This window comes from Castor canadensis, chromosome 1 (genome assembly GCF_047511655.1).
Source record: "Castor canadensis chromosome 1, mCasCan1.hap1v2, whole genome shotgun sequence".
Taxonomy (NCBI): Eukaryota; Metazoa; Chordata; class Mammalia; order Rodentia; family Castoridae; genus Castor; species Castor canadensis.
In genome coordinates, this window is record NC_133386.1 from 44,117,668 (window position 1) to 44,142,700 (window position 25,033).

At 36.8% G+C, this 25,033-nt stretch overlaps 1 long non-coding RNA gene across 3 annotated transcripts in view; it reads right to left on the bottom strand.

Annotated features, from left to right (window-relative positions):
• Positions 1-1,165: 1,165 nt before the first annotated feature.
• Positions 1,166-25,033, bottom strand: part of LOC141423986 (uncharacterized) — a 60,980-nt gene continuing 37,112 nt past the window's right edge. Inside the window, exons 3-4 of one of the 3 annotated variants that reach the window (XR_012448768.1) lie at positions 12,091-12,129; positions 1,166-1,218 (exon numbers count right to left, since the gene is read on the bottom strand). This is a non-coding gene — a long non-coding RNA (uncharacterized lncRNA). Of the gene's footprint in view, positions 1,219-12,090; positions 12,130-20,779; positions 22,235-25,033 lie in introns of those variants that run through there. The other 2 variants (XR_012448772.1, XR_012448771.1) reach the window with 2 other exon arrangements.

Consider the following 25,033-nt stretch of genomic DNA (forward strand, 5'->3'; position numbering starts at 1 on the left):
ATAATTTTGATGGAAATAGGAGGGTCTCAGTCTAAGGCCAGTCAGACAAAACCACAAGACCCTATCTGAAAAACAAGCTAAAAGCAAAAAGGGCGTGGCTTAAGTGGTAGAGCACTTGTAAGAGCAAGACCCCAATTTCAAAACCCAGAACCACCAAATGATAATAACAACAATAATAATTATAATGATAATAATAATAATCCTGAGCATAAGATTAGGGCAAATGCCCAATTAGGGTGGACCCTGGGAGAGCAGAGCATTGTTCTGAATTTTGACATTAAAGTTTGAATTTCAAAGACTTATTACAAAGACCAGCTCATATCGTAAAGATTCTGGTTATCTGATTTTTGTTTATTTTTTTGCCCTTTATTTCTTAATTTTATTTTTTATATTTCATTATTGTTGTTCTGGGGGTATATTGTGACATTTACAAAAGTTCTTACAATATGTCATAGTTGAATTCACCCTGATTTTTGTTTAAACAAATAAATCTGTAATTTCCTCAGTGTAACAGAATCTATAGGGAGAGTAGCTCTGTGTTTCTTTAACTAGATTATTATTTTTTTCCTATAATTTGGATTATCTAACAAACTTTTCTATAAATCAGTAAGGTTATCTCCATTTTATTTTAACTGCTTTTTGTAGGGATAGAATGCTTTAAATTCTCCCCAGTGACAATCCTATGGCCTCTTTTCTTCCTATAATTCCAACTCTTGTTGTTGAGCCAATTTGCCAGATGTATTTGACACTATTGGACTGAGGGCATTTATTTCTGTTCACTGCATAATATCTACAGGAATCTCTCAGTCTTTCATGAGATGCTTATTTTAGAAACAATACACTGTTTTATGATTTAGGGGCTCCCTAAAATTTCATTTATAGAACTGGAAGTCTTCCTGGAATAGTAGTTTTCAGATTTTCCTCTGGCTCTATGTAAGTCACATGGATTCTATTTAACAGTTGAAATTGTTCAATTAGAAAAATATATGATTCACATTCCAAATATTGACAGTCTCCAAGTATTCCACTTTTATCTTTCTTATGCTTAAATCCTTGTGAGCCTCTGTTCTTACATCCTGCTTAATATGCTAAAAGTGTTCAGTGTGCTTCTGCCCTTGTTGGCTTTAAATTTATATAGTCAAGTGGATTTTTGACAAAGGCAAGGGAGATTCCAGGCCTCTTTCCGATAGCTTCTGATGTAGTGGGTCAGGATCAGACCTAGAAATATATATGCTGCATTTTTAAAACTCCCCTTCTTTCAATTTTTCTGTAGACATAAAACTGCCCTAAAAATCTATTCTAATGTAAATAAATTAAAAGACAAAAAAAAAAAAAAACCTTCCTCCCTCCCCAGTGATTCTGGCAGTCGGCCTGCTTTGAGAATACCAGGGAATTTCCCTATTACTGACAATGTTGAGAACCTTAAATAATTTTTCTTGGCAGTGCTATCTGTTCCCTCTGGTTCCCTCTAGTGGACTAGAATAAAATGCACACTCCACAATCCAAACAATTGTATGTAAAATTAGGTTAAATGCATATAAAGCTGTGGCTCACATCTATAATCCTAGCTACTCAGGAGGCAGAGAACAGAAGGGTCATAGATTGAAGCCAGCCTTGGACCCTATCTCTAAAACATTCAACATAAAAAAGAGCTGGCAGAGTAGCTCAAGTGGTAGAGCATTTGCCTAGCAAGCTTGAATTCCTGAGTTCAAGCCCCATTATCATTAAAAAAATTAAAAATAAATAGATAAAATACACATAAAGACCAATAGATCCATTCTGAAAGCAATAATATGCATCCTAGCAAATATTACTCTAGACTCTATAAGAGCAGAAAAGTCTCACTATCCTTGCTTCATATCTGGTTTGCTGGGGGAAGAGAGCCCACATTGGCACTAGGAATGTGAGCCACATGCAGAAATGTCTCAACACCGTTCTCTGCAGACCCCTCACAGTCTCTCCCCAGCCACAGACTCCCCCAGATTGTGATTTCTGAGGACAGAGCAAAATGAAGATGTTGGCTAGGATGTGGGGAAAAAGGAACCCTTGTACACTGCTGGTGGGAATGCAAACTAGTGCAACCACTCTGGAAAAAAATTTGGAGGCTTCTTAAAAATCTAAACATAGATCTGCCATATGATCCAGCAATACCACTCTTGGGGATATACCCAAAAGAATGCAACTCAGGTGACTCCAGAGGCACCTGCACACCCATGTTTATTGCAGTACTATTCACAATAGCCAAGTTATGGAAACAGCCAAGATGCCCTACTACTGACGAATGGATCAAGAAAATGTGTGTATCTATACACAATGCAATTCTACTCAGCCATGAAGAAGAATGAAATCTTATTCGCAAGTAAATGGATGGAAGTGAAGAATATCATTCTGAGCGAGGTTAGCCAGGCTCAGAAGACCAAAAATCGTACGCAGACTTTAAATCTAGGGCAAATACAGCAATGTGATTGGACTTGGGTCACATGATAAGGTGAGAGCACACATAGGAGGTTTGGGATAGGTAAGAAATCCAAAAAACATGATAGTATTTGAGGCCCTCACTGCAGAGGAACTAATACAGAAACTTTAAAGCAACAAAGGTCAATATGAGAAGGGGATCAGGAACTAGAGAAAAGGTCAGTTAAAGTTGAATCAACTTAGAACGTAACACATTTGTGCATGGAAGCAATGCTAAGAATCTCCCTGTATAGCTATCCTTATCTCAACTAACAAAAATGTTTTGTCTTTCTTATTATTGTTTATACTCTCTCTTCAACAAAATTAGAGATAAGGGCAGAAGAGATTCTGCCTGAAAGTGAGGGGGGATGCAGGAGAGAGGGAGGGGGTGGGGGATAGAGAGGAGAAATGGCCTAAACAATGTATGCACATATGAATAAACGAGAAAGGAAAAAAAAACTCAATACATTTTAGATTGAATTTATGTCATTCACTGTCCTCAATGCATCTTCCACTAAGGAGAAATTCAAGGGAAACTGAATCTGGTTGAATACTCCCTGTTCAAATTAGATAAACTTGCCATGAGACACACTGAGCAAATTTCAGAGACACCAAGATATGAAGTCAAATTTGCAATCATGACTCTCTCTATTAAGCTTGCATTACTTCTGGGCCCAAAGTAGTGCAAAAGTTCTTCTTTGGGGTAGCCTTGCTCCAACTGTGCACTGCACTCGGGTCAGTGCCAGCTCTTTTATTACTGTATCTGGCAACTCGAGCCAGTTTGGGGAGAAAGCAGAGTGAACCCAGTGCCTCTGAGAAGCTGTCATGGGTTCTGTAAGGTCAACCCCAGAATCAGTCTTTGAGGTTTCAAGTCAACATCTCATTGAGCAGATAAGGAAACAAGAATCTGAAATCCAGATCTGTATTTTGCTTGAGTACTTATTCCCAATGGGTTATCCCATGCCAAAGGAGTAAGGGTACAGGAAGATTTTCTATCTTGATGCAACCTAAAGATTTGTGAATGGAGAAGAAACAGCTTGACTAGCATAAAGGGGCAACTGTAAATTAAAGTACATGAGGACACATTCCATTCTGTGCCTCCTATAACTGGAGATGTGCAGATCACCCTGCACATCCAAGACACCACTATGCTGTGATTCTACTCTCCACGTCTTTTTCAAAACTACCTTCCTCTTTCCAGGCTCCCTGACAATATCCTGGTCCTGGACTTTGGGAATGGCCTCCATGACTCTTTAATGCAGCCACCTTCTTCACTATAAACTATTTTTCAAACCACAGCCAGGATGATATTTTTAAAGTGCCAATCACTGCAAGTCACTTGAACTTAAAACTTTTCAATGTTTCCCCACTGTGCTTAGGATAAAAGTCTAAACTCATTAGCATGATTTATAAGGCTGGCTATGAAACACGTACCAACTCAGGTCATAGTGACTAACTCTAGCTCCTTAATGTGTCTTAATCAATTAAGATTCCACCTGTTTTTGTTGTTGTTGTTTTTGGTGGGACTGGGATTTGTACTCAGGACTTCATACTTACAAAGCAGGCACTCTACCACTTGAGCCATACCTCTGGTCCATCCCACTCTGGTTATACTGGAGATGTAGTCTCATGAACTATTTGTCCAGACTTGCCTCAAACCATGATCCTCCCAATCTCAGTCTCCCAAGAATCTAGGATTACAGGCATAAGCCCCTGGTCCCTGGCTTAAGCTTCTACCTCTTCACAAATGTTTCCTTTGCCTGAAACAGTGTCCGCCTTCCCACATCACTTCACCCCATCCCCATCCTCTTTACCTAGCTAATGCCTACTCAATCATCACTTCCTTGAGGAGGTCCCTTACCCTCAGCTTCCACAGCGCTTTATGGTCCCCATTCACAAAAATTCACAGTCTTACAATCTGTTTCACCCACTAGTAGAGAAGCACAGCCTGGTTGCTTTCTTTGCTGTGGAATTTCCAGTACCTGGCACAGTATTTGGCATGAAGTAGGTGGTCAATGAATGCTTATTGAATGAATGAATGGATGAGTGAATGAGGATGACTTGAAGAGCATTTCCACACTGTACATGACCATCCCTCCCTTCTTAACCTTTCTCTCCCTCCTCCCAACACTCTTACAACATCTTGAAAAGGAAGGGGAAACACTTGTTTTGAAAAAGGTTCTAGGCGACTCTATGGTAGCTGTTTCCTTCCTTCCTGCTGGCACCTGGCTGGGAGTCCTTGAGCTATTCAGTCCTCTCAGCTGCAGACCCAGAGAAGTTAAATGATCTGGCCAAGATCACATGACCATTTGGCGGCAGATGCAGATTTTCTAAATCCTAGACCAAGTCCCAGATTAAGTATCCTGCTTGAGGTTAAGTACATTGTCATGTATCCATAATATGCCTTCTCATCACCAGCACGTGTTTCCTATTTTTTCTAAAGAGCAGAGAAGAGTCCTCCTGCTACTTGTTTGTCTTGCAAGATTGTTGATGCTACTCTTCCAGTGCTACTGCCATGGTAGGCATAACTCAAATCTGTCCTCCAAGATATCCCCCACCACCAGTGTACACACACCTTTGCCCAGTTTTTCAATCAAACAGTAACCAACATGACTGCTATAAGAGAATTTTGCATGTAACTTAGGTCCCAATCTTAAGGTCTCCTTTAAGAGATAGAGAGTATCCTCAGTGGGCCTGACATGGTCAGATGAGTGCTTAAAGGAACTGAGTTCTTCCAGGAAAGATTTCAAAGTATGAGGAAGATTTGATGCAAGGGATACTCTCCATTCCTGACTTGGACAATGGAGAGGCCATGTAGTAGGGCACAGCAGCCCTAGTTGGTAGGTTGAAACCAACCCTACCAGTAAGAAGGTGGCAACCTCATTCCTACAACCACAAGGAACAATATTCTGCTAACAATCTCAACAATCTTGGATAATTCAGCCTCAGTTGGATAATTCAGCCTCAGTTGAGAATCACAGCCCTGGCTGACACCATGATTTCAGTCTTGTGAGATTCAACAAAGAAGCTAGCTCAGACTTCTGACCTACAGAACTGTAAGTTAATAAAGGGTTGCTCTTTCAAGCCATTAAATCTTTTTTTTTTTCATTTTTCTTTTATTATTCATATGTGCATACAAGGATTGGTTCATTTCTCCCCACTGCCCCCACCCCCTCCCTTACCACCCACTCCGCCCCCTCCCTCTCCCCCCCCAATCAAGCCATTAAATCTGTGGTAATTTATTATGCAACAATAGAAAGCAAATATATTTCTTCACTGAAAATACAACAGATCATATTTAGAAAGATTTCTGTAGTTCTGTGTGCCACTGGGGAAAGTCTCCTTACTTTCAGGTTTGTTAGTTGCTCCTACCAACTACTTTCAGGGTGCATTCTGAGCAGGATTCTGAAAAACAAAATTCTCTTCACAAAAAGATGACCCACAGCTCTCATCTACTCAGGAGGCTGAGGCAGGAATATCAAAAGTTTGAGATCGGGTGGCGTCACTTAACAATACCCTATCTCAAAATAAAAATGGTTAGGGATGTAACTCAATGGTAGAGCACTGGCTTAGCATGTACTAGGCCCCAGGTTCGATCCCCAGTGACCTCCCTCTCAAAAAAACGTTGACCCACTGTGGAGTTAGATCAACTATTTTGGAAATTCAAAAGTAGTTTGCCAGTTATGGACATAAAGTCATAGATTCATAGTTTGTATGCCAGAAAATGCATAATATCCAATGCTGTAAGTAAATTGGTGTATCCATCTAGATTATAGGTAGCTCTTTAGTGAATGTAAGGAAACAAGCCTAAAGAAAAAGTAATAATATTTCATGTTGTTGGCCTTACTTAAAGAGGGCAACACAGTAATCATTAACCATACATGTATTGATTGACTGATTAATAAAGCTAGATCCAGTCATAGACCAGACTTGTATGCAAATTTTCTGAAAGCTTATCTTAAGAAAACTATTCATAGATGTAATTGCAAGAAAATGAACTAAAATGCTTGAATATCAAGCCACACCATGTTTGGAAAAGAATGATCTTTTCAAAGTATTAGTAAAACATAGCTTAATTACAATAAATATTTTCTCTGTAACTGAGAAGGAGTTATAGAGGCTGGGGAATCCCTGGGATTTTTATGCAAAATTAAATATGAATATATGCATTTCCCTGGGGAAAAAATAACTTTTATCAGATACGTAACCCTAAGAAAGCTAAAACCAATTGCTGTACTGTAAACTTTCTAAAGCTGTATCCATTGGGAATATACAAATTAATAATTGTTACCAAAAGTACTTTAAAGATATAAAGTAAAATAAACCATTAGGAGCACAGTTTATTTGATCTTCTAATTGGGCTATTAGTTTGTTCATGACTTAACATCTTTTCAAGTATTAGATTTTCTAGATGGAGAAAAAGACCTCTACTACCAGGGCATAACTTATTTTTATATCCATTATCATTTAGATGAACCCCTTGTAAGCAATGATTTCAGCATGACTCATTTTAATAGCATATAAAACCATCATCATTTTAATAGAGTATGAGAAGGCTTTTACACCCCCAGGTAAAATTTTATAAATAAATGTCTATTTTTAAATTATAATTATAATTACTGGCATAAAATTAAAGCCAAAGGGCTAGTTATAATCATTATTGCCTTGATTTAAAAATTTAAGAGATGACTTCCTAAGTTCCAACATAACCTAATTCTAAAAATTACATAAAATATTGCCAGTCAGTAAAAGTTGTTGAACTTTTATACTTTGAACTTTTTAGTTGAACTTTGATACTGTAAAGCTTTTTCTGTAGTTAGCATATATGAAAAGTCTACTATACAGTTGCTAAGAACTGGAGTAAGAGTAACCCTGCTGTAATTTAAGCTATTACAAGTCAGACAATTAAATCAAATGAAATGAAAACTTTTCAAATAAACAATTTCTTTGGCTAACATCTTTAACTCCATAAACACTGAGTAGCTAAGACTATGAATAATCTAAGGATATTTTAAATTTTAAAAAGAAATAAAATGATAGTTTTCAAGGCCAATTTTATAACTAGTAATATGAGGACCCATAAATAGCAATTGTCAGTTACTCTGTATTTGATTGTGAAAAGTTGTATTTTGAAGCTGCTATAGTTTGGATCTTAAATAACCCTCAAAAGTCCACATGTTAAGGTTTGGTCCCCAGCATGGTGCTATTGGGATGTAGTGGAATCTTTAAGAAGTGAGGCCTAGTTGGAGGTCTTTGGGTCATTGGGAGAATGCCATTGAAGAGAATGGTAGAACCCCAGTCCTTTCTTTGTTTGATTCTCTGTTTTTCTCTTCTAGTCACTTCTTTTACTTTTTTTCATGTCTTGATTCTGAGATGAGCAGTTTTGCTCCACCATGCACTCTCACTACAATGTGCTACCCCAGGCCTAAAGTAATGGGATCAGTCATGTACTGAGATTTCTAAAACTGTGAGCCAATATAACCTTTTCTCTTTATAAGTTGATTATCTCAAGTATTTGTTATAGTAACAGAAAGCTGACTAGCAAGAAGTATACTTTGCAAATGTTGATGTTTAGAGATTCATCTAACCCTGCATTTAACAAGTATAACACAATCCAACTATCTGAATAACTCTTAGATGGAATTAAAAATAGAGGACTGGGCTATAGCTGAGTGGTAGACAGCTTGCCTAGCATACACAGGGCCCTGAACTTGATCATAAGACCTGAAAAAAAGAAAGAAAAAAAAAAACAGAGAAAGAAATAAATGTTTCCAGATATATTTCTCTTAAAAAGTATAGAACTGAAAGATAAAAGATTGCAGACACTCATCACATCACTGCATGTCCACAAACTACAAAGAAAACCTCAGGTACATGGTTACAAGGAAAGCGAGGCAATTGAGAAAGGCAGGAGATAGCACCAGTAAAGGAACAGACCATTAGTGACTAAAGAAAATCAAGAAATATTGAACTTTAGATCTATAAAAGAAACAAAGGGAAAGCATTAGTTGGTAGTATGCAGAGCAGCCTTGTAGAAACAAGAAAACTACAGAGCAGGACCTGCTCCATTCCTTGACCCACCACCCTGTATATCTGTCTGGCAAAAGCTACTGTGAGCCACTCAACAAATGAAGCAGCACCCCAGAGGCCTATGAGGAATCCACCAACCCTTATTCCAGTCAGGTGGGAACCAGTCAGAGCATAAGTATCCCACTTAGGCAAAAGACAAACCCAAGAATGAGCTAACCCATTGGAGTTCATCCTAACTCCCTACATCCCTAGATTCATTGCCCACCATATTTGTGCTATGGGGCACCATTCTACAAACCAAATATCATCCTGAGGACTAGGCAGAAAACTGCAAAACTCACTGCAGACCAGCTAGAGCTGTGTAGGGCAAGACATGGGCCATGAGAGTAGATGTAATTGGCAGAGCACCACTACCCCACAAGCTGCTAAAAGAAGTCACCCCTCTCACAGCTGTTAGCACACACACCTGAAACTACCCACCCTCACAAGAACCCCTGCAGTGGAACACAGCTGCCTGCCCCCCACAGAGCAGCCCTGCTTGTGGAATTGCTGCTACTGGACAGGACCTGCTCTGCCCCACTCCAATTCTATCCCTGGCCCAAAGCTTTAACCAACCACCAAACACTGCACCTAGGCTGCATAAAGAGGGGAATCAGACAATCCTGGGGCCAGAGGGGTTTTGTGAGTAAACACAAACAGGAGAAACACAGACAGAACACTGAGGACTAGAGGTTGAAGAATACCTACTGCACTGACAGAGCTCAGTTGGTATAAATTCTCCTTCTCATCAAGAAGTACTAACTTTTACTGTTTCTATTTTGTATTTTTATTTTATTCTTTCTTTTTTTGTTATTCTTAATTTTTTCTGTATTTCCCCAACTATAGCATCTTTTTCCACTAACTGAACTATATTCTTGCACACTATTGTTTTATATATCTTCATCCTGTATATTTCATCCCTTTCCCCAACTTCCAGCCTGGACCACTATCCTACTATTTTAGGCTTCCTGTTGTAGGTGGCACATGCCACCACACCCAGGCTTTTTTTCCTGATACACGGTCACACAAAGTTTTTTGCCCAGGCTGACCTAGAACTACAATCCTCCTGATCTCAGTCTCACAAGTAGCTAGAATTATAGTCATGTGCCACTGGCACCCAGCTGTACTTAATTTTTAAATCCTATACCTAGAATAATTTATTAAGCCCCCAACACACCCTATAGAACCTACTTTCTTTCTATAAGAATCCTACTTTCTTTCCTGTATAACCTTATTGGGGGTATAGATGATGTTTCCAATTTTTTTTTCGGTGTTTTTGTTTGTTTGTTTTTTACTTTTTTAAAATATCTGGTTTGGTTTTGAATTGGTGAATTTGTTATTGGTGACGTATTCCCCCAGTCCAGTGGTGAGAAACTTCAAAGTCAAACCTGCCACTACCCAGTTCTTCCGCAACATTGAGAATATTTCAACTAAACTACTGCAGGTGATTACATCTCCAACCAACAGCCTTCACTCCAGATATGCAAATCCCAATACAGAAATATAAGAAATATGAGAAAACAAGGCAACATAACTTCTCCAAAAGCCAACAATTTCCACAATAAAGGACTTGAATGACAGTGAAGTAGATGAAATTTCAAACAATGAATTCAAAAGAATGATAAGAATGATCAATGAAATTAAAGAGAATGTGTATGAACACCTGCATTAATTCACAGAGGATTCAAGTAAACAGCTGAATGAAATGAGTAAGGGACATGCAAGATATGAAAGGGGAATTGAATAAAGATATAGAATTCTTTAAAAAGTCAAATAAAATTCTGAAAATGAAAACTCAATAACTCAAATAAAAAACTAAATTGAAAATCCTCATAGACTGGATCAAGTTGAAGATAGACTATCAGGGCTTGACAATAAAGTAAAGGAATTAAAATGGTCAGATAAATTTTCCTTCTTAAAAAGTAAGAAGGAAATATTAATGGAACATTTAAGACCTCTGAGACACCATTAAAAGACCAAACCTAAAAATCATGGGCATATAAGGGGAAGTGGTACACATAATGGCATAGAAAACATATTCAATATAATAATTGGAGAAAAAATTCCAAATCTTGAGAAATAGATGGTCACTTAGGTATAGGAGGCTTTTAAGACACCCAGCATTGCTTGAGGTTCAGGTGAAAACAGAGTGATGAGCCTAAATACCAACATAGCTTAGTATATGGCCTTCAGGGCCTACCTACAGGCTTGTGTGTTGACTGCTAGGTGGGTCAGAGCCCTGAGCCCAAGCTCTGAAAAACACATTATAGCCATAGCCTCCGTCTAGCAGGGATAAGAATTGTTGGGCAGGGCTTGAAAACACTTGATTCCACCTTTAGGAATTGCATCCTGGTGTGTGTTTGCTGACAGTCAGGACTGAGGGCTCAGGGTCCAGACCCTCTGAATCAGGAAACATCCACAGCCTCTCCCACCCCACAGGAAACTAACTCCTAGACATAATCTGTAAGTATTGTGACTAGCAGAGCAACTATATTCCTCAGTTGTTCCCCAGCTAGTGCAGACTTCAGTGATGGGTGTTCCCCAACTTTCTGATACATGTGGGGGGGTCACATGCTGGCCTTGGGGATACAAACTGGAAGGAGATGGACCAAGTGGGAACTTGCCCAACCCACCAGCTACAAAGCTCCATACACCTAACGGTGGTTCCCAGTACACAAAGAAGGGAAGCTTCTATAGTGATAGCATCCCAGAAGCAGAAAACCAATCCTCTAGGTACTTACTCTACCTCACCTCAATCTTAGAAGTGCTGGGGATCAGGCCTGGTGCTCTAAGTGTGTAGGTAAATGCTTGGCTACTGAACCATACCCCTAGTCCACTACACTATCCTGTAGTGGCTCCTCATCCCAGCCATTATACTGTCCTGCCTGAACATTGAGACTATTTCAACTGAAAGACTGTAGGTGGTTAAAACTTCTAATCAATGACTTGGCCTCAGGTTCATAAATTCTAATGCAGAAACACAAGCAATATGAAAAATCAAGGCAATGTGTCTCCTTCAAAAGTCAGCAATTCACAATTAATGACAGTGAAGCAGAAGAAATTTCAAAATAGATACTAAAAGAACAATGGTAAGAATGATGAAAGAAATTAAAGAAGTAATATATTAGCACCTGAATGAATTCACAGAGAATACAGATAAACAGCTGAATAAACTCAAAGTGAATTCATATAAACAGCTGAATGAAATAAGAAAGACAAAGCTGAATAAAAAAGAGGAATTCACTAATGATAAACACATTTTTAAAAAAATCAAATTGAAATCCTAGAAATGAAATGCTCAATAACCTAAATTGAAAATTAAAACAGTTGAAAGTCTTACTAACAGAATGGAACAAATTGAAAATATAATATCAGGGATCAAAGATAAAGTAGAGAAATTAGATCATCAGACAAAGATAAAGAAAAAATACTAAGAAAATGCAAACATAGCATGCAAGATATTTGGGACATTGTCAAAAGATAAACATATGGATCATGGATATAGAAGAAGAGACACAGCTGAAGATGTAGATGACAGAGCCAATAAAATAATAGTGGAAAGCTTACCCAATCTTGAGAAAGGGAAGATCATCCAGATCCAGGAGGCTTTCAAATAATCAAGCAGGCAATATCAGTAAAGAAACATCCATAGACATATCATACTTAAAACACTAAATATACAGAAAAAAGGAACAAATATTGAAAGGTTTAAAAGAGAAGTGACAAGTCACATATAAAGGCAATCCCATCAGAATAGCAGTTGATTTTTCAACAGAAACTCCAGAGTTCTGAGTCTGAAAGAAAATAACTGTAAATTTGGAATAATGTACCCGGCAAACCTACCCTTCAAGCTTGAAGAAGTAAAAACTTTCCATGATAAACAAAAACTAAAGGAATTAATAAATACTAAATGAATACTTCAGAAGATACTTAAAGGAATCCTACATGCAGAAAAGGAAGATTAACACAACCAGGAAACTACAAGAAAGAATAAATTCCACAAGTAGATTAGAAAATGAGAATTGGGAAAGAAGAAAACAACAAAATGACAAGACATACTTCATATAGTTCAGTATTAACACTGAATGCTTGCAGTCTCAATTCTCCAACAAAAGACACAAAATGGTGAGTTGGATTAAAAAGCAAGACCCAACCATTTGTTGCCTACAAGAGACACATTTTACTAACAAAGACAAATACTGGCTTAGGGTAAAAGCATGAAAAAAGATTTTCCAAGAAAACAGACTCCAAAACCAGGCAGGAGTAGCAACATTCATTTGAAGAAAAAAAGACTTCAAACCAAAATTAATCAGAAAAGACATAAAAGTCACTTCATATTAATAAAGGGAACAATCAAAGAGGAGAGAATAATTATTAACATATATATGCCCAAACTTTGGCACACCCAATTTTATTAAACAAACACTACTAGAATTTAAAGCACAGATAGACCCCAACACAATAATAATGGGAGACTTCAATATCCCACTCTCACCCATACATGGGTCATCCAGACCAAAAAATCAACAAAGTAGCTTCATATATATAAACATATATATAACAACACTATATACCAAATAACCTTAATTGTCATCTACAGAATATTTTATCCAACAGCAGCACAATACATGTTCTTCGCAGCAGCCCATGGAATTTTCTCTAAAATAGATCATATTTTTAGGACATAAAGCAGTTCTTAATAAATATAAGAAAATTGAAATAACCCTCTGAATCCTATCAGAATGCAATGGAATGAAACTAGAAATCAACAGCAAACAAAAGTACAGAAAATATTCAAAGACATAGAGACTGAACAATACATTGCCGAATAACCAATGGATGATCAAAGAAATAAGAGCAGGATGAAAAAATTTGTAGAATGCAATGAAAATGAAAACACAGCTTATCAGAACCTTTAGGATATGGCAAAGGCAGTACTAACAGGAAAGTTTATGCTTATAAGCACCTATGTTTATTTGAGAGTTCTCAAATAAACAACCTAGTAAGTACACTTCAAGCTCCTAGAAAAACAAGAACAAGCCAAACCCAAAATTAGTAGGTGGAAAAAAAAATATTTGGGCAGAAGCTAATGAACTGGAGATAAAAAAAATACAAAAAAAATCAATAAAACAAAAAGTTGGCTCTTATCATTAATAACACAAACAGCATATGAGGGAGAACATACTATTTTTGGTCTTTTGGGCCAGGCTAACCTCACTCAGAATGATGTTCTCCCATTCCATCCATTTACCTGCGAATGATAACATTTCATTCTTCTTCAGGGCTGCATAAAATTCCATTGTGTATAAATACCTCATTTTCTTAATCCATTCATCAGTAGTGGGGCATCTTGGCTGTTTCCACAACTTGGCTATTGTGAATAGTGCTGCAATGAACATGGGTGTGCAGGTGCCTCTGGAGTAAACTGTGTCACATTCCTTTGGGTATATCCCCAAGAGCGGTATTGCTGGATCACATTTCATAGATCAATGTTTAGATTTTTAGAAGCTTCCAAATTTTTTGGACTTTGAACACATGATAAAGCAAGAGCACACAAAGAAGGTATGAGGATAGGTTAAGACACCCAAAAAACTAGATAGCATTTGTTGCCCTCAACACAGAGAAACTAAAGCAGATACTTTAAAGCAACTGAGGCCAATAGGAGAAGGGGAACAGGAGCTAGAGAAAAGGTTAGTTCACACATGCACAGGAAATCAATGCGAGTCAACTCCCTGTATAGCTATCCTTACCTCAACTAGTAAAAACCCTTGGTCCTTCCTATTATTGTTTATACTCTCTCTTCAACAAAATTAGAGATAAGGGCAAAATAGTTTCTGTCTGGAAGCGAGGGGGTAGGGGGGAGAGGGAGGGGGCAGGGGAAAGGGGGAGAAATGACCCAAACATTGTATGCACATATGAATAAAATAAAAATTAAAAAAAGAAAAAAAAGTACAACTATCTATCATCTTGCAATATAGAATAAAGCAAAATCTCTACCCTACCCCCCAAAAAATCCCACAAACAGCAACAACAAATGTTGGTAAGGATGTGGGGAAAAAGGAACCCTTATACCCTGCTGGCAGGGATGTAAATTAGTATAATCACTATAGAAAACAGTGTGGAGGCCCCTCAAAAAACTAAAAGTAGAACAATCATATGATCCAACAATACCATTCCTAGGGATATACCTAAAGAAATATAAATCAGATTATAATAAAGGCACCTGCACACCCATGTTTATTGTAGCATTATTCACAAAAGTTAAGCTATGGAAACAGCCAAGATGCCCCACAACTGATGAATGGGTTAAGAAAATGTAGTATTTATATACAATGGAATTTTATTCAGCCATAAAGAAGAATAAAATTTTCTCATTTGCAGGTAAATGGATGGAACTGCAGAACATCATCTTAAGTGAAGTTAGCCAGGTTCAGAAAGACAAAGGCCACATGTTTTCTCTTATATGAGGAAAACAGGCCCAATGCAAATACAAGCAATATTATAAAAATCAGATCATGCTAAGGGGAGGTCACATATGCAAGGAGGATAAAAGAAAGAAGTTAAGAGGTGAATATGGTTGATATACTTCCTATACAAAAACCAAATATAGAATTTTTAAACCTGTTGAAATTACCATAGAAAGGAGACTAAGGTAGAAAGGAGAAAATAGAGGGAACGAACCAATTTGGGTTATAATACATACAAACAGGGAAATGTCACACAAAAAAATGTCTTTTTTTAAAAAACAGAAGATAAGAAGGTAAAACAGGTCCTTTCTGGGGGTTAGCACCAGTGGGAGGAGGGAGGATATAAGGAAAGGGTGTAGAAGGGTGAATATCATGGAAATATTATGTACTAATATATGAAAATGGAAAAATAAGACCTATTGAAACTATTTCAGGGGCAGAGGAAGAGGGGATAAAGGGAAATAATGTAGGGGGCAAATTTAACATGATACATTGTAAGAAGTTTTGTAAATGTCACAATGTACCCCTAGTACAACAATATGATAATAATAAAAAAGTTGGCTCCTGAAAAAATAAATATGATTGATAAATCCTCAGCCAAACTAACAAAAGGAAGAAGGGAAAAGACCCAAATTAATAAAATTAGATATGAAAAATGATGTAGTACAACAAATACCAATGAAATCCAGAGAATCATTAGGGAATAGTTTGAAAACATATTCTAATAAACTGGAAAATTTAGAAGAAACTGACAAATTTCTAGATACAACTGACTTATGAAAATTGACCAAGAGGACATAAACCACTTAAACAGATCTAGAAAGCAATGAGATTGAAGTAGTAATAGTCCAAGAACAGATGGATTCACTGCTGAATTCTACCAGTCCTTTAAAGAACTAACATCAGTGCTCCTTAAACTACTTCATAAAATAGAAAGGGAAGGAGCACTACCAAACTCATTTTATGAAGCCAGTATTACCCTGACACCAAAACCCGATATCAACAACGAAAACAAGAAAATTACAGGCCAATTTTTTTGATGACCATACATGCAAAAATTCTCAATAAAAGACTTGCAAACTAAGTTCAACAACACATTAAAAAGATCATATACATCATGATCAAGTTGGTTTCATTCCATGAATGTGAGGATGGTTCAACAAATGCAAATCAATAAATACAATACAGCACATAAACAGAATCAAGGACAATAGGTCATTTCAATAGATGCAGAAAAACCTTTTGACAAAATTTAACATCCTTTCATAATGAAAGCGCTGAAGAAACTAGGAATAAAAAGATTATACCTCAACATAGGAAAGGCTATATGTGACAAACCTACAGCCAACATCGTACTAAACCAGGAAGAACTAAAATCATTTCCTCTGAAGTCAGGAATGAGACGAGTGTGTCCACTGTCCCCACTCTTATTCAATATAGTACTGAAAATCTTAGTCAGAGGGAGAAGGCAAAAGAAATAAATAAAAAGGATTCAAACAGGAAAGGAAGAAGTCAAATTAACCCTACTTGCACATGGTATGATCCTGTACTTAAAAGACCCTAAAGAGTCCACCAAAAAACTGGATCTGATAAACTTTCCGCAAAATGTTTACATTAAAAAAATCAGTAGGTTTTCTATATAACAACCATGAACAGGCTGAGAAAAAGTCAGGAAAACAATTTCATTCACAATAGTCTCAAAAAAAAATACATAGTAATTAACCAAGAAGGTGAAAGACCTCTACAATGAAAACTACAAAAACTTGAAGAAAGAGATTGAAGAAGACACCAGAAGTTAGAACAATCTCTCACGTTCATGGATTGGCAGAATTAATATTGTGAAAATAGTTATGCTGCCAAAAGTAATCTAAACATTCAATGCAATTCCCATAAAAAGTCCAATGCCATTCTTCACAGAAATAGAAAATCAATCCTAAAATTAATATGTAAATATGAAAGACCCCAAATAGCAAGGATAATACTGAGCAAACAGCACTAGTATCACAATACCAGATTTAATTATACTACAGAGCCTAGTAACAAGAACAGCATGATACTAGCACAAAAACAGACACAAAGAACAGTGGAGCACAATAGAAGCCCAGAAATAAATTCACATACCTATAGTCATCTAATTTTTCACAAAGGAACCAAAAACATATAATGGAGAAAAGACAGACTTTTCAAAAAATGGTGCAAGGAAAACTGAAACCAGACCACTATCTCTTACCCTGTATAAAAATTAATTCAAAATGGATCAAAGATTTCAATGTAAGACCTAAAACTTTGAAATCACTATAGTAAACATAGGAGAAACACTGGAAGATACAGGAATAGGTAATTATTTTCTGTATAGAACTCCAATTGCCAAGGAAATGAGAACAAGAATTGACCATGGGATTCTATCAAATTAAAAGGTTTCTGCACATCAAAGAAAACAATGACCAGAATCAAGAAACAACCCACAAGATAGGAGAAAATCTTTGCCAGCTATCCAATGAATAAAAGATTAATAACTAGAACATACAAAGGGCTCCAAAAATCGAACACCAAAACAACAAATAATCAAAATAATAAATGGGAAAATAAATTTAGCAGACAGTTCTCAAAAGGAGAAGTACTAATGGACAAGAAATACACACACAAAAAAATGTTCATCATCCTTAGCCATAAAGGAAATGGAAATCGAAATGCTACTGAGATTGCATCATCAAGAAAACAAACAACACATGTGGTGAGGATGCAGTGAGAATGGAAGCCTCATACATTGTAAGTGAGAATGCAAACTAGTGCAACCACTATGAAATCAGTATAGAGGTTCATCAAAAAAACTAAAAATAGACCAAGGTTACCTCATGACCCCACTGTACTACTCTTGAGCATACACCCAAAGGAGTATAAATCAACATACAAGAGATATATGCACACACCATGTTTATCACAGCAGTATTTACAACAGCCAAGCTAGAGAAGAAGTCTAAGTACACCACAAACAATGAATGGGTAACGAAAATGCAGTATATATACACAACAGAGTACTATTCAGCCACAAAGACAAATGAGATTATGTTGATTGCAGGAAAATGGATGGAACTGGAGATCTTCATGTTGAGTGAGAAAAACCAAGCTCAGAAAGACAAATATCACATGTTTTCACTCATGGTCAGAATCTAGACCTAAAAAGTAATGATTTAACATGATTTTAAAAGGTGGACTATTTGGGGGGGTACCAGTGGAGTGGGAAGGGGAAAAGAAGTGATGAGTGTGAATATGATCAAAGTACATTGTGTATGTGTGTGTGAGAGAGAATAGCATAGTGAAACCCACTAGAACTGTTTTAAAAGGAGGAAGCAAAGGCAGGGAGTAAGGAAAGAGTAATAGAGGGGGTGATTTGGTCAAAGTACACTATATGAATGTATGGAAATATTATAATGAAACCCCTTTGCACAAATAATTTACAATAAAAAGTGTAGAACTGCCTAAATTTTAAGTGTATATATCTCCCCCAAAATTCTATGACCCTAAATCTCTACATACTGTGAATAGTGTGACTAGCAGTCAAGTCATCACCGTAATCAGGGTTTTTACAAAGGAGCTTGCTCTTTTTAAGTCAGCAATAACTGAATTCCCCTTAGAAGCCTTGTTTGTGCAAGACATGCCCTTTGGAGGCTTTTTCTGGTTTCCCTCTGCCACTAAGGCTGAAAGTTCTGGCACTGAGAGGACTGCCCTTCTGGTGAGCAATAGTGTTCCTAGGAGATGGGTTTATCAATTCACTCTTACAAAAGAGATGTAATAAAAAGAGACAAATAGTCTACTTAGAAAGGATACTAAATAGAATCCAATTCCGTTATGTACTGCATCACTTTCCTCAGCAAAGCAGAGTCTGAGTTCAGATCTTCATGCTTTTTTGAGAAATCACCTTGCCTGTTCTCAAACCACTTAGCCTTGTAATCTACTTAGCATGAAGCATGATTGAGAGAGCTCGTGGGCTAATTTACACTTAGAGGTCTGCACTAGAATACTTATTTGTAAATAAGTATAACTGCCCCTCCACATTTTCTGACATCACTGAGTTTTATTAATTACTGGTCCACACAATTTCAAGGACCAGTTGGCACTCAAGCTGAAACTCTCATACTGCTTAAATAAGGCTCTGAAAAAAAATACTTTTCTATTAAAAATGTAACACATTTCTTCATCCAAATAACACAACTCTGCAATGAGATACTACTTCATATAAATAGAATGACTATTAAGAAAACAGAATGACACGTGTTGGTGAAGATGCAGAGAAATTTATACATTATTGGAAGGGATTGTAAAATAATGTAGCCATTTTAGAAAACAGCTTGAAAGCTCTTCAAAATGTTAAATATAGAGTTTCCATATAAAATTGCAATTCCACTCCTAGGCATATACTCAAGAGAACTGAAAACATATATCCACACACTTGAACACTAAGTGTTCAAAAAACAGAAGCAACCCCAATGTCCTTTAACTGATAAATGGATATCAATAAAATGTAATAGATGGATGTGATGGCATATTACTGTGTCCTAAAAGGACTGAAGCACTGACACATGTTGAAACATGGATAAATCTTGAAAATACAGTAACTGGAAGACATGATACAAAAAAGACTACTTACTGTATTTAAAAATTCTATAAAATGTTCATAATAGGTAGGAGACAGTAAATTAATGGTTGCCAGGATCTGAAGGAACAAGGAGATTGTGAATAACAATTCCTTCTGTAACAGATACAAAGGAATTTTTGTGCTGATAAAATGTTCTGAAATTGGATACTGGTAACAGTTGTACAATTCCTTGCATATACTAAAAACCTCTGATGGATCTGTATACTTAAAGGGGGTAAATTTTAGGTATGGGAATTATCTCAGTAAAGATATTATTTTTAAAATAGCAAAAACTGATGATATATTAGAGAAATTTTACACAGTCTCTTTTTTCTTATGTTTTATAGCTGTAATTGTATTGTGTTTATATAGTCAAAATCCAAAGATTGTACTATCTTATTACAAACTTATCAGAAATGTAATTTTAAGGGCTGTATAAATATTCTCTTAAGATCATTTACCACAGTAATAAAGGTAGCCATTATCAAGTACTTAATATGAACTGAGTATTGTTCTAATTATCTAATACTGACAACTTCAGAGCAGGTAAATTAATTCTCACATTTTACCAAGGTACAAACTAATATTAAATTAATTGTACTGCTAGTGAGTGGTAGAGTCAGTTATGTTATTTCACATTTTTTTCCAGATTTTCACTACTATAAAGTAACAAGAATTATCTTTGGTGTTGAAAACCGTACTTTCTCTGTGTCTATGGCAGGTCCTGGCTTAGTATCTATAGGCTTGAGCCATCCATGGCCAAAAGGCCATGTAAAATACTGGGAGAGTAAAATCTGTGCTTTAGGATTCAAGTCATCTTTGGTGTCTCCTGATCTCATCATGACCCAGAATGTGGACTTTGCCTGTCAGACCCTTTGGCGCCTGTCCCTTCTCTCTCCTTTCACTGAGTCCCCTAGCTGGCACTTTCTCAGAGAGACTCCAGCTCAATCTCTCTCAACCCTTGGCTGGGTAAACCTGCCAGTGAGGCAGACTCCACACAACAAGCCAAACTAACTTCCGGGTTCTAGAAATCGTAAACCAATTAAGTTAATCATGAAAAAGAGGGATTCAAATCTTCATTTCTAACCAGTGAAGTAGAGAAAATCAGCAGGAATGCATCTGTTCAGTTCTCTGTATAAAAGGTGATGTAATTCTGAAGTATACTTCACAGCGTTGATTTAAGGAGTACCTGAGATAAGGTAAGTGCTTCATAAACTGTGAAAGTATGTAGAATGAGGTAATACCTTCAAGTCAGTCAAGTTCCGGAGCATTAGGGTCACTGGCAGCATCCACAGAATTGATACAATCTCCCAAAGTGACCTCTGTGGAGGAGGCCACCTGGGTTATGCTATCATTATAATTATTGTCCTCAAATTTATTATGCTACAGAATGGCTTTTTTCCAACTTTCTCTACAATGAGTAGTCAGGAAACATTGCCAGAGGCACCTCAAATTCAACAATCCCTACATAGATTTTCTTATTTTTTCTCCCTGCCACCACCATGTTTCCTGTCTCAGTTAAGGGTACCACCATGTGCACACTTTACCAAAATCAGCAATCTAGTGATCCTCCTTGAGTTCTAGTAGTCCAAGTAAAAAAATCCCAAAAGTTAATTTCTTGTTCTCCTTCTCCTTCACACACAAACTGATCTAGCCATTTGGTCCCTCAAATCTAAATCCACTCCCCTCCCCTTGTTCTTAGTTAACATCTCCTACCTAGACAATGCAATAGTCTCCTCCCTGCTCACACTTGGTGGTTCTACTGAATCACACCCTCTCCAATTTTCCAGCAATCTATAAGAGCTGAACGACATTTCTAACAAGCCAATGAAACTGTGTCTTTCTTGGCTTTTCCACTTTCCAAGTGATGAAAGTCTAAACTTTCAGAATGGCATACAGGGTCCTTCACACTCCTACACTGTCTCTCTTCCTCCTATCCGAGACTCCTCCTCTGGCCCCTGCTCCATGCAGATGCCCCTTACTTTCTGAATACTGTTTCAGAGCATACTACGCACTTTCACACATGTGATTTTCCAAATACTTTCTTTAAGCCTGAAAACACCTTCTTGCCCTTTTTAATACTTTTCTGCCTTGTGAGAATCTTCTTTTCTTTCTAAATCCAGGAACTGTCACTTTGATGAAATCCTCCACAGATAATTGGACATTCCCTTCTCTGGGCTTTGATAGCACTCACTGTGGACATGGTTCACCTAGTACTGTTGTTATTGATTTGCCAGTTTTTCTTCACTAGACTGAGAGTCATAAAATCTGATGCTATTTTTGATGTTTCACTACTGACAGTTTTCAAGCCCCATGTCTCCCCTTTCCTTTATTGCCCCACATCTGAGCAAGCCAGTAAAACATCCTTACTATCTTCCCTTTAAAGCTGATCAGAAACTCAAATCTCTGCACGTTCTGGCCTCAAATGGGGGAATATTCACCTTGGCTCCACCCACAAACCCCTATAAAACCCCAAAACAGTCTCTTTTCCCTGCCTCCCTTGGAATCCTTACCTGCTCTACCCAGGAAGCTTCATTGTGTAAATAGCAAACCTTTTCACTCCTTTGGTTATCCCTCTTGATGTCTGATTCAAATTTTGGATGAGGATCTGCAGAGTGATCAGAACAGGATTATTAGGCACACACACTCTATCTTACTTATTTCCCTTTCCTCAGAGCCTGCAATAAAACATCTAATGAATAAATGGCTATAAAATGAACTATATCTAAATACTGCTGGAGTATGACAACTCAATTACCTGTAAGCTGTGACATTAACACTTAATTTGTGAACAGTTTAAGTGGTCAGAGGGAAAATGAACACCATCAGAAATAATTTTGGAAAAATAAAAGTTTATAAATTGTTTGACACATTAAGTAGATATATAAAATTAAAATCTCTACTTAAATAGGTATTTCTTTAAAGGTTGTGTACAAATGGCCAGTAAACACAAAAAATGCTTGGTATCTGTAGCCACTAGGATGCACACCAAAACTACAGTGAGCTACCACTTCACACACACTACGCTGATGTCGGCTAACAACATACATTAGGAGGATATAGAAAAACTGAAGCCCTCACATATTGATGGTGGTAATTTAAAATAGTGAACAATTTTGGAAATAAATTTGGCAGTTCCTTAAAATTTAAACATACAGTTCCCATATGACATAGCAATTCCACTGCAAGAGAACTTAGAACATATGTCCACACGAATTTGAGCATAAATGTTTGTTTACAGCAGTTTTCTTCATAATAGTCAAAGAGTAGAAAAAAACCAAATGCACATCAACTGATGAACAGAGAAACAAAATGTGGTATATACATACAGTGGAATATTACTCAACCAGAAAAGGAGTAAATTACTAAGATATGATAAAACATGGGCAAGTCTTGAAAACATTATGCAAAGTGAAAGAAGCTAGACACACACGACCATATGTTATATTATCTGTATATGAGAAGTCCAGAATAGGGAAACCCATTAAAATAGAAATCAAGGATTGGGGAGATGGAACAAATGAAGAGTGACTGCTAATGAGAACAGCTTCTTTTTGGGAAAAATATCCTGGAGTAGTGGTGATTAGATTATATGAACTTGCAAACATACTAAAATCCACTTTATCATACACTTGTAAAAAGTAAATTTCATTGCATGCTAATTATACTCAAATTTGTTTGTTTTTGATGGGACTGTAGTTTTGAACTCAGGGCTTGAAAATCAAGCACTCTACCAATTGAGCCACCCCTGCAGTCCATTTTGTTCTAATTATTTTGTTTTTTGATTTGTTTTAATTGATTTTCCCTTTATTTTCTTTTTAAATTTATTGTTGTTGTACTGGGGGTCCATTGTGACATTTACAAAAGTTTTTACAATATATCACAGTTGAAGCCACTCCTTCCATCGTTCTCCTTCATCTCCTCTCCTCCCATTCCTGGAATAGTTTCAACCAGTCTTATCTTTCCATTTTCATACAAGTGTACATGATATTTCCACACACATGGTCTGGCCTAGAACCTCAGTCTTTCCAATCTCAGCCTCCCATGTAGTTAGGATTGCAGGCATGAGCCACCAGCACCCATTTAATGTTGTTAAATCTATCTAGAGATGTTTAAAATATGTGTAGGAACTGCTCTAAAAGACCCACTAAAAAAAATAGCTTTTGCCTTCTCACAGTCTGTAATTTAGCATCAAGAAGAAAGGTTTGGCAGGTATGAATTATGGTGAAACATATAACATGCAAAGATTTAGAATGTTTGAACAAATAATAAAAGTCATTTAATTACTATTAAATAATTATTACTATTTAATAATATTATATAATAATTATATTATGTTATTAATAATTGTAACATTAATAATACATAATCAATATGGATTAATAAATAATTTAATAATATTAGATTTAAAATTTTTTAATAATATTAAATTATTAATCTAATAATTGGGTAAAGAAATGTGCTACATTTTTAATAGAAAAGTATTTTTTTTCAGAGCCTTATTTAAGCAGTATGAGAGTTTCAGCTTGAGTGCCAACTGGTCCTTGAAATTGTGTGGACCAGTAATTAATAAAACTCAGTGATGTCAGAAAATGTGGAGGGGCAGTTATACTTATTTACAAATAAGTATTCTAGTGCAGACCTCTAAGTGTAAATTAGCCCACGAGCTCTCTCAATCATGCTTCATGCTAAGTAGATTACAAGGCTAAGTGGTTTGAGAACAGGCAAGGTGATTTCTCAAAAAAGCATGAAGATCTGAACTCAGACTCTGCTTTGCTGAGGAAAGTGATGCAGTACATAACGGAATTGGATTCTATTTAGTATCCTTTCTAAGTAGACTATTTGTCTCTTTTTATTACATCTCTTTTGTAAGAGTGAATTGATAAACCCATCTCCTAGGAACACTATTGCTCACCAGAAGGGCAGTCCTCTCAGTGCCAGAACTTTCAGCCTTAGTGGCAGAGGGAAACCAGAAAAAGCCTCCAAAGGGCATGTCTTGCACAAACAAGGCTTCTAAGGGGAATTCAGTTATTGCTGACTTAAAAAGAGCAAGCTCCTTTGTAAAAACCCTGCTGATTATGGTGATGACTTGACTGCTAGTCACACTATTCACAGTATGTAGAGATTTAGGGTCATAGAATTTTGGGGGAGATATATACACTTAAAATTTAGGCAGTTCTACACTTTTTATTGTAAATTATTTGTGCAAAGGGGTTTCATTATAATATTTCCATACATTCATATAGTGTACTTTGACCAAATCACCCCCTCTATTACTCTTTCCTTACTCCCTGCCTTTGCTTCCTCCTTTTAAAACAGTTCTAGTGGGTTTCACTATGCTATTCTCTCTCACACACACATACACAATGTACTTTGATCATATTCACACTCATCACTTCTTTTCCCC